This window comes from Rattus norvegicus, chromosome 2 (genome assembly GCF_036323735.1).
Source record: "Rattus norvegicus strain BN/NHsdMcwi chromosome 2, GRCr8, whole genome shotgun sequence".
In the NCBI taxonomy this organism is placed as follows: Eukaryota; Metazoa; Chordata; class Mammalia; order Rodentia; family Muridae; genus Rattus; species Rattus norvegicus.
Window position 1 is genome coordinate 71,140,542 of NC_086020.1, and position 9,912 is coordinate 71,150,453.

A 9,912-nucleotide genomic window follows, 5' to 3' on the forward strand; every position below is an offset into this window, starting at 1 on the left:
CCAAGGACATAAGGTGAATCATTAAACTGCAAGCTATTCTCCTTAGACAACGAGGCAACAGTCTTCTGGGGACCTGTTCTTTGAAAAGGTCAAGCCCTTCTTAGGAAATCTGCTCAAGGCAGGGCTATAGCTTTGCATGGTTCAGACATCCCTCCCGACAATAGCACACAGATTTGACTAAATTATCTCTCTAGTAAGCTCCAGGAATACTACAATGTCGTCTCATCACCTCATCGGTGCTAGGACTTAAGTATCTACCACTGTTCTGTGCATGCTTCCAATCAAAACTTAGTTTCTTATTCTTGGGCAGAAAGTACCAGATCAATTTAGACATCTAACCTCTGCTCTCACAAATATCTTTTATTTGTTCAAATTTCCTTTTATTTCAGACTTTCTTTATAAAATGTATTTTCACATAAGTACACATATGTATAAAAAGATTATATCTTATATACTGATGTTTACAAAGAACTTCAATATAAAACAATATGTGTAATTTGTCCATTAAAACCAATCTCATTGATAAATTCCTTCTGATGATGTTTAAATACAGAATTGTTGGTCTTATTGGCATCTAAATTGTTTTTTTTTTTTTTCTTTTTTTTTTCGGAGCTGTGGACCGAACCCAGGGCCTTGTGTTTTCTAGGCAAGTGCTCTACCACTGAGCTAAATCCCGAACCCCTAAATTGTTTTTAAATATTTTGCCTAATACTCCAAAAAGAACATTCTACATTTGAATAAATTTGTTTATAATAGTGTTAAATATATATATATACATATATGTATATATATATATATTTGGGTTTTTTTGTTTCAATACTTCATCAAATAACATTTGTAAAATATATTGTTCTATTCATTTTTAAAATTGTAACATTAGGCCTTCTCGGCCCGGGGTGTCTCAGATTTATTCTTAGGGAACTGAGAACTTAGTCTTCCAAAATGTCAAAAAGACCATCTTACGGCCCACCTCCCACTCCAGCTCCTGCAACACAGATGCCCAGCACACCAGGGTTTGTGGGATACAATCCATACAGTCATCTTGCCTACAACAACTACAGGCTGGGAGGGAACCTGGGCACCAACAGCCGGGTCATGTTGTCCTCTGGCATTCCAATTCCAAAGCCTCCGAAGCCACCAGATAAGCCGCTGATGCCCTACATGAGGTACAGCAGAAAGGTCTGGGACCAAGTAAAGGCTTCCAACACTGACCTAAACTTGTGGGAGATTGGCAAGATAATTGGTGGCATGTGGCAAGATCTCACTGATGAAGAGAAACAAGGATATTTAAACGAATACGAAGCAGAAAAGATAGAGAACAATGAATCTATGAAGGCCTGCATACCCCATATCATAATTCCCCTGCATACCATGCAAATATTAATGCAAAAAGTCATGTGGAAGCTGCATTAGAGGAAGAAAGCCGACAGAGACAGTCTCGCGTGGAGAAAGGAGAACCTTACATGAGCATTCAGCCTGCTGAGGACCCAGGCGATTATGATGATGGCTTCTCAGTGAAGCATATAGCCACTGCCCGTTTCCAGAGAAACCACCGCCTCATCAGTGAGAGTCTTAGTGAGAGTGTGGTTCCTGATGTGCGGTCGGTTGTGACAACAGCTAGAATGCTGATCCTCAAGCGACAGGTCCAGTCTTTTAATGGTTCATCAGCAGAAACTAGAAGCCGAGCTTCTTCAGACAGACGAAGGACACCAGGAAAAGAAGAGGAAATTCCTGGAAAATACAGACTCCTTTAACAATGAACTTAAAAGTTTGCGTGGTCTGAAGGTGGAAGTAGACATGGAGAAGATTGCAGTCGAGATCGCACAGGCGAAGGAATAGGCCCTCAAAAAGCAGGAGGAGAGGGAGGAGGCAGCCGAGCAAGCTGAGCATAGTCAAGGCAGCATCGTCCCCCGAGGAAGAGCAAGTGATGAACAAAGCTGAGGAGAAGAAGGATGAGGAGAACATCCCAATGGAAACAGAGGAGACCCACCTTGAAGACACTGCAGAGAACCAGAAGAATGGTGAATAAGGCACGTCTACTCCTGAGGACAACGAGAGTGGGCAGGAGGGGGTTGACAGCATGGAGGTGGAAGGGACCAGTGACAGAGTAACCCTGGCTCAGAGAGCAACAGCGCAATGGTGGAGGAGCTGCTCACGGACCTTGTGCCAGGACGAGAAGAAGGAGTAAATGTTGCCTTGTTTTATGTGACCTAAAACTTTTTAAAATGAAAAAAAATGTGGTTTTTTTTTTTTTTTTTTGGTTTAAAAAAATTGTAACACTAACTCTATTCATGTTACTCCAGTAGGGTATAAAGACTTCAGAATAAAACAGAACAAATCTGACAACCTTCGATACACAAAAGAAGACTAAATACAAAAATAACCAAAAGCATCTCATTACGTATAACCCACAAAGTGACAGAGCTCAGTGAATTGAAAATAATTGTTACAAATTTGATTAGACAGCAGTGATCCAGTTGGTAAATTGGATAAACAAGATTGTTTGCTAAAAAGTCCTATTAAGTAGTCTTAGTTTGATTTTTCACTCAGATTGACCTTCAGAGGCCAACGCTGGGCAGCAGATCAAACATGCCATGATAATGAAGACAACTCATAGAAATAGGCCAAAAATTGCACCAGAGTTTTTTGTCATCAGCACTTGCCTGCACATTACTACCAGGAGGAGATGAGCATGAATGGCACTTGAAGTTCACTTGGGTATGTGGAACGGAGGTAACCCTAACTGTCAGAAGGCCCTGGAGGATTTTTGCTGTTTACATGAGGCAAGGATGATAAAGACCATAGACTTTGACCTATGGAAAAACAGAATTTTTCCCTATGTGAGACTCAGAAAAATTCAAAAGCCTTCCCTAGTCTGTGTACAATGTCAATAGTGTGTGGAACAGTTGGCTAATGGTAGCTTTCTTCTATAAGATAGCTAACGCCTGAAGATGTCCATCCTACAGAGGCTGCTCCTAATGAGATTGGCTCAATCATTCTTCTCTATTCACCGATAAGCCATAAACCCCAGCTACTCCATTGTACTTAGTAACATCACTCCTAAATTCAACTGTATACAATCAACTTGCTGATCCTCCAGAGGGGTGGGTATGTGCTGTGGCTTTTCTGTCAAAGAGCCTAGTCTACCTAAGTCAAGCTTTTCTGTGTGCCCTGCTGTTTGTCTTAATTCTTTTATTCCTTTATTACTCCAATTAGGTTAGGTCCCTGAAGCCACACAAGGACATGGCAGATGAATTTCTGTATTAGTCAAGTAACTAATGCTGTAGCTAAACACTTCAGGATGTAACATACGGGAGGATTTATTCTGGTTGACAGTACCACAGGTTTCACTGAGTTATGAAAGTAGAATGTGGAGGAATGCAATTTTTCATCTCATGACAGGGAGAATACAATTCAGTGGCAAAGGACATGATATCCTTCAAAGGCACACTGGAAGTGACTTACTTCCTTCAAAAAAGGCCCTGCGACCTGCTTTAAACAAGCTCCTATAATGTCATTGCATTATAAATCTGATAAAATATAATTCTATTGGTTATGTCTAATTCTTTAGTACCAAGTTTCTTCCTCAAAGCCCATTTGCTAGCAGCTAAGCACCAAATACGTCAACACTGAAGGAAATTTTATATACAAATCATAACATTCTGTGTACATTTGGTTCATTAAAAAGCAATAATCAGTCCATGTGAAAAATTTGATATCCTTAATTTCTCAACATATTTCAAATGTTTAAATCTAATGTATTTTCTTAAGTTTAGACTTCTAACTGGGTGTCCCTATAATATACAACACAGATCACTGCATTCCAAACCACAGTGCTCAAAGTAAGCACCTGACTGACAAACTGGAAGGATGATAGGCTAGAAAGGAGGTAGGAATGCAGCTAAAACAAGACTAAAACTCAGTAATACAAGCAATAAATCTTGTAGTTTTATGTCTGTTCTCCAGGACATATGGAGTTATGATTTATACCCAAAAGGTCATTATCAACCCTACTCTAGGAAACGAGATGCTTCCAACCCACCTAGCTACGTTGTGTGCTGTCTGTGACTTTCTATAGCTTTTCCTGGTAGATATTTCACATTTCATCTCCAATTCTTAGGTAGCATTGACCTTCAATTTCTTTTGTCCAGCTTCTGTTATGTTACTCCTTTAAAGAGTTTGCAAGAGTCCTGACCTATTCCCCATCATTGCTTGGATGATTAGCTCTTTCCTTGAAATTTGCATGTATCATCCCATAACCCCGTAATTCTTGCAGTATGTAACCAAGCTAATCCAGCATAACATTTTTCTTTTCTTTATATTGGATTTTTATGTATTTACATTTCAAATGTTATCCCCTTTCCTGGTCCCCCCCCACACCATCCTACCTCCCCCTACTACCATGTGGCTGCTCTCCCTCCCTCCCATTTACTCCCACATCAAAGCCCTGACATTCCTCTACACAGGGGAAACAAGCCTTTACCAAGGGCATCTCCTCCTATTGATGCCCCCGACGAGGCCATCCTCAGCTACATATGCAGCTGAAGCCATGGTTCCCTTCATGTGTAGTCTTTGGATAATAGTTTAGTCCCTGGGACCTGGTGGGGAAGCACATCTGGTTGGTTGACATTGTTGTTCTTACTATGGGGTTGCATTGATGCCAAGACTTGTGACCAGATTCAACTCTATTCAAATCCTAAAACAGGACTCTTGAGACCTGTATGTTGCTATATGAATGAATGCAAAGAAACACTTCCTCATTTTGTATCATTTGTAGCATTTTGTGGAATTCAGAACTTTAATCAGAAACAAAAGCATCTTTCAAATTCTCAAAATTCCTTAGGAATTGCATGCAAATACAATTCAGTAATAAATTCCTGAGACACCATTCAAGGATCTTTCTTACTTTACCTTCTTTGTTTTAAATATGCACATTTCATCAATTACAAATTATTTGAATCCAAATAAAACACAGAATTATTTTGGAACTAACTGAATATACCAAATCCTTTATCCCTGCATTTTGCTCAGTAGTTGTTGTTGTTGTTGTTGTTGTTGTTGTTGTTGTTGTTGTTGTTATTATTATTATTATTATACACTTTCTTAAAAGCAGACAGATTTGTGCTACTGACTGATTCTTGGCAGCATTGAGATTTGCTGTGCTATATTAGACAGCTTATGCCCTTTAGACTCAGTTCCATGTCAGCTCATTATGGGATGGAGTCAAGTTTATTATAGCAGCACAATATGAATTGTTTGGTTGGTGTTCTGAGCCTTTTCATCTTTAACAGAACCACCATAGAGAAACAATTTAAAAGAGAGTATACTTAATGTGGCTTACAGTTCCAGGCATTCAGTCCACTGTGGTATGGAGGACATGGCCGAGCAGCTCCTATCATGGAGACCAAGAAGCATAGAGTGCTTTTCTCCCCCTTACCTCTTTATTTCAAATTTAGTTAAGAAATATCGACCTCAGTTAATATGTCTGGAAATTCCCCAAAGACACTACAAGAGACTGGATCTCCTAAAGTTCTAGGTGACTCAATCAAAAGTCATTATAATATAGCACTTCTCAATTAGATATTTAAATGATTTACTTTAAACCAGAACATTAAACACCTGGAACTGGGCATGCTAAATTGCACTTTGTAATGCAGTTGTATCTGGTTATTTCCTAGAGGCCCCACTTCTTAACAATGCTCTGAAATTCATATGCACAATTCATTCTGCAACTTGATATAAATTTTAATAATGAGGCACTTTAAAATTGAAAGAACATTTTATACTTTCAATAAGCTATGAGACACACTAATTTTTATAAAAAGGAAGAATATGGGTTCTGAAAGGAGATGTGGGACAAAAGTAAAAGCAAAACCAAACACACAGATACAAACTGTTGCTTCATTCATAAAACCCATTGCTTTTAATTATGAAACCACAGATATAATTTTATGTTGAATTGTACATTTGAGTCAATGTAAAACTCCACACATTTCACACCCAAAATTTTCCTTAATATTTTAGTGCTTTCAGATAATCTATTCCTCTGCCTGTCTAATCACTTTTGGGATTAGTTGTTAAATGGCCTAGTGTTTTCAGGTTATTTCTAGATATTTCACAATTGATGTTAAGCCACTAGTCAATACTCAAAATTTCTTCTCCTCCTTGTAGTTATTCCATTTCCCTTTTCTTCCACCTCCTCCTCCTGCTCCTGCTCCTCCCCCTCTTCCTCCTCCTGCTCCTTCTCCTCCTTCTCCTCCTTTTTCTCCTCCTTCACCTTCTCCTGTTCCTTCACCTTTTCTCCTTCTCCTCCTTCTCCTTCTCCTTCTCCTCCACTTCCTCCTCTTCCTCCTCTTCCTCCTCTTCCTCCTTCTTCTCTCTTTAAAAGAAGGTCTCTCTGAGCATACTGCTCTGCACTGTGCAGCCCAGGTTACCTAGATTCCCCTCCAGGAGTCTGGAATGCATGCATTATGTACCTGCTCCACTATGCAATGTTCTGAAGTTACAGTTTTCAATTGTATGTCACAACGGGGAAACTAGTAAGCTCCTTCCTGGTTAAACTTTAAAGCTTTTGCGTATCTCACATCTTTTGTTCTCCATTGACTAATATAAGTGATTGCTCAGAATAAAGATCTCTGAAGCAATCAAATTATTTAGCAACTCTATGTTTTCATATGATTTAGATTCCAAATGATGGAGCACTTAGCATGTTTTAGAACTGCAGGTGATATTGGACTAGAAATCATTTTCTTTTGTCAAAATTGTTATTTTAAAACAGCTCAAAAGTATAAATTTAAAACCTTTACTGAGCATTTACTGTTCTATTGGTGTGTTACCTATCATGTACTTAAGGAAAAAAACGATGCACACAAGATTAGGTGAAACTTATGGACCATGTAAACAACTAACGAGTATGTATCATGACATTAAATATTTTTATTGTACTCAAAGGGAAACACACATACATAAACACACAAACACACACACACACACACACACACACACACACACACACACACACAAACCAATACCCACACAGTTTGGGAATTGGTTTGATAAGAGAGAGAGAGAGAGAGAGAGAGAGAGAGAGAGAGAGAGAGAGAGAGACAAAGACACAGAGAATGAGATAGAAACACACAGAGAGATATTAAATGTGAAATAAAATACAAATGAACCATAAAAATCGTAAGAGAAAAAGAAGAGTAGGTTGCTTCTTAGCCTAAAGTGAAACCAACACAAGTATTGCACAGATCACTCTTCAGAAAATTTGAATTCAATGAAGGGCCTGAATTATGTTATGTGTTGATAGACAAAATAAATCACAACACGGTCTTAACAGTTCTATATGTAAAAAGATTGTATACAAGTGAAGGAAAATTGAATATATTTACTGACAATCGCATTAAGCTTAGGGGATTTTTTTTCCCCACTGGCATATCTGAATGGAAAATATTCTTAACGGAGATAGAAAATTATACAAGTCATGTACTGAAATCTCATAACGAAAAATTGCTTAAAATATTTAATAAATACAAAGTACATTTTTGAAATTACAACCGACTTTAAAGAACTTTATTTCCAAATAATTTGTAATAATTTACTGTCTCCATTTCTCAGATTGATTGAAATGGGTAGCAGCAATATTCTGAGGGTATGTCAGTGACCAGTGATGGATGGCTCGTATTCAGCATAACACATCATTAAAGCGTTGGTTCTAGGTTAAGAACAACCCATTTTCTATTCTTTACTCTTTCTCTCTTTATTATTTCTTTTTAAAAAATTATTAATTCAAATAAAGTAATATCATAACTGTATTTTCATGCATGATTTGCTTTGGCTGTCATTTTCTTTTCTCTGACTCTTCTCTGCAAATATCTTTCTTCTCACACATCTTTCTAACACAGTAGTACCCTTTCTTTTTTCATTTTCCATGCATTTTGTTATCTATTTCTTACTTCTTTGAAACATATTTGATCCATATAGGTCATTTCTTTAGCTTTATATATTAGGGCCACACGCACATATATACATATAAGTATATACATGAAACACTAATATTTCACACATAAATATTTCCAGTGGTATTTCACTAAGTCTTCTCATAAAGATATTATTTAATGAAGAAAGATTTTAAATGTGACAAACATAACAATCCCTTCCTTTAAAAATAATTATAATAATTAACGTTCACTTTTAGGAGCCAAAAATAATAGCCTACAACTGACATTCACCAGACAGGATTGCTATTTTCAAGAAAGGAAGTGATAACCATACGTCCCTGTTTCAGATCTATTCATAAGCTTTGTTCACAAAAAATGTTTAAAGGTTATGTGGATAATATCTCCTCACAAAGAACTTTCCTTTAATGGGCTTTAAGGATTTTCTAGTGATACTTTTCTAATAATAAGAACAAAGAGGAGGACTTTCTGAAAGGGGAGATAGAAATATATGTGTTTTATTCACCTATGTTTAAGTAAAGATTAAAATTTACAAAATGAAAAAATTGGGAATACAGTGAGGAGGCCACAAGCAGAAAGGATGGTGGTTAGAAGATGCTGAATAAAACTCCATAGCTATCTCTGGAAAACACTCCCAGAGCAATTACTGCTGCAGAATTTACAACCTCAGCTTTGCTGAACAAAAGGCCAATGCCTTTCAAATAATTCCATGAAAATAACTTGATTGCATTTGAATATTTGTGGTTGAAACCCTGGTCTTTTTTCAACAGGTGATTTATTCTAAGGAAGATTATCATGAAATATTGATAAGCACATGCCTCTCTGCCTTTATATTGTTCATTTTCACCTTGGTTTGATAAACTAAAAACTATATAGGTATCTAAATGACCCTTTCAATAATATATTAAAATATTATGTATCTAAGTTTGATTATTAAACTTCCACGGTCCTTTGTTCAAATAAATTAGTTTTTCAACTAATACGTTATCTATCTCATAAGTAATCTTGCACTTAAAAGTGAATATACCCACACCCGCGGATCCTGGCCCGCAGCAGCTCTCTGCTCCCAGACCCGGTGAGAGAGAGATCCAACCGCCTGGTCAGGTGGGCACTCCTGAGGCTGTAGAGCAGAAGAGACCACCAACACTGCTCACCCCTGCCCACATCCCTGGCCCAAGAGGAAACTGTATAAGGCCTCTGGGCTCCCGTGGGGGAGGGCCCAGGAGCGGCAGGACACCGGCCTGAGACACCGCCAGAACCTGAAAGAAACAGACCGGATAAACAGTTCTCTGCACCCAAATCCCGTGGGAGGGAGAGCTAAACCTTCAGAGAGGCAGACAAGCCTGGGAAACCAGAAGAGACTGCTCCCTGCACACACATCTCGGACGCCAGAGGAAAAAGCCAAAGACCATCTGGAACCCTGGTGCACTGAAGCTCCCGGAAGGGGCGGCACAGGTCTTCCTGGTTGCTGCCGCTGCAGAGAGCCCCTGGACAGCACCCCACGAAAAAACCTGAGCCTCGGGACCACAGGTAAGACCAAATTTTCTGCTGCAAGAAAGCTGCCTGGTGAACTCAAGACACAGGCCCACAGGAACAGCTGAAGACCTGTAGAGAGGAAAAACTACACGCCCGAAAGCAGAACACTCTGTCCCCATAACTGACTGAAAGAGAGGAAAAGAGGTCTACAGCACTCCTGACACACAGGCTTATAGGACAGTCTAGCCACTGTCAGAAATAGCAGAACAAAGTAACACTAGAGATAATCTGATGGCAAGAGGCAAGCGCAGGAACCCAAGCAACAGAAACCAAGACAACATGCCATCATCGGAGCCCAATCCTCCAACCAAAACAAACATGGAATATCCAAACACACCAGAAAAGCAAGATCTAGTTTCAAAATCATATTTGATCATGATGCTGGAGGACTTCAAGAAAGACATGAACACACTTAGGG

The 9,912-nt window shown here is 38.7% G+C and overlaps 1 pseudogene; it reads left to right on the forward strand.

Moving 5' to 3' along the window:
• Nucleotides 1–929: 929 nt before the first annotated feature.
• Smarce1-ps11 (SWI/SNF related, matrix associated, actin dependent regulator of chromatin, subfamily e, member 1, pseudogene 11) lies at nt 930–3,543 on the forward strand (annotated as a pseudogene).
• The last annotated feature ends 6,369 nt before the right edge of the window (nt 3,544–9,912 follow it).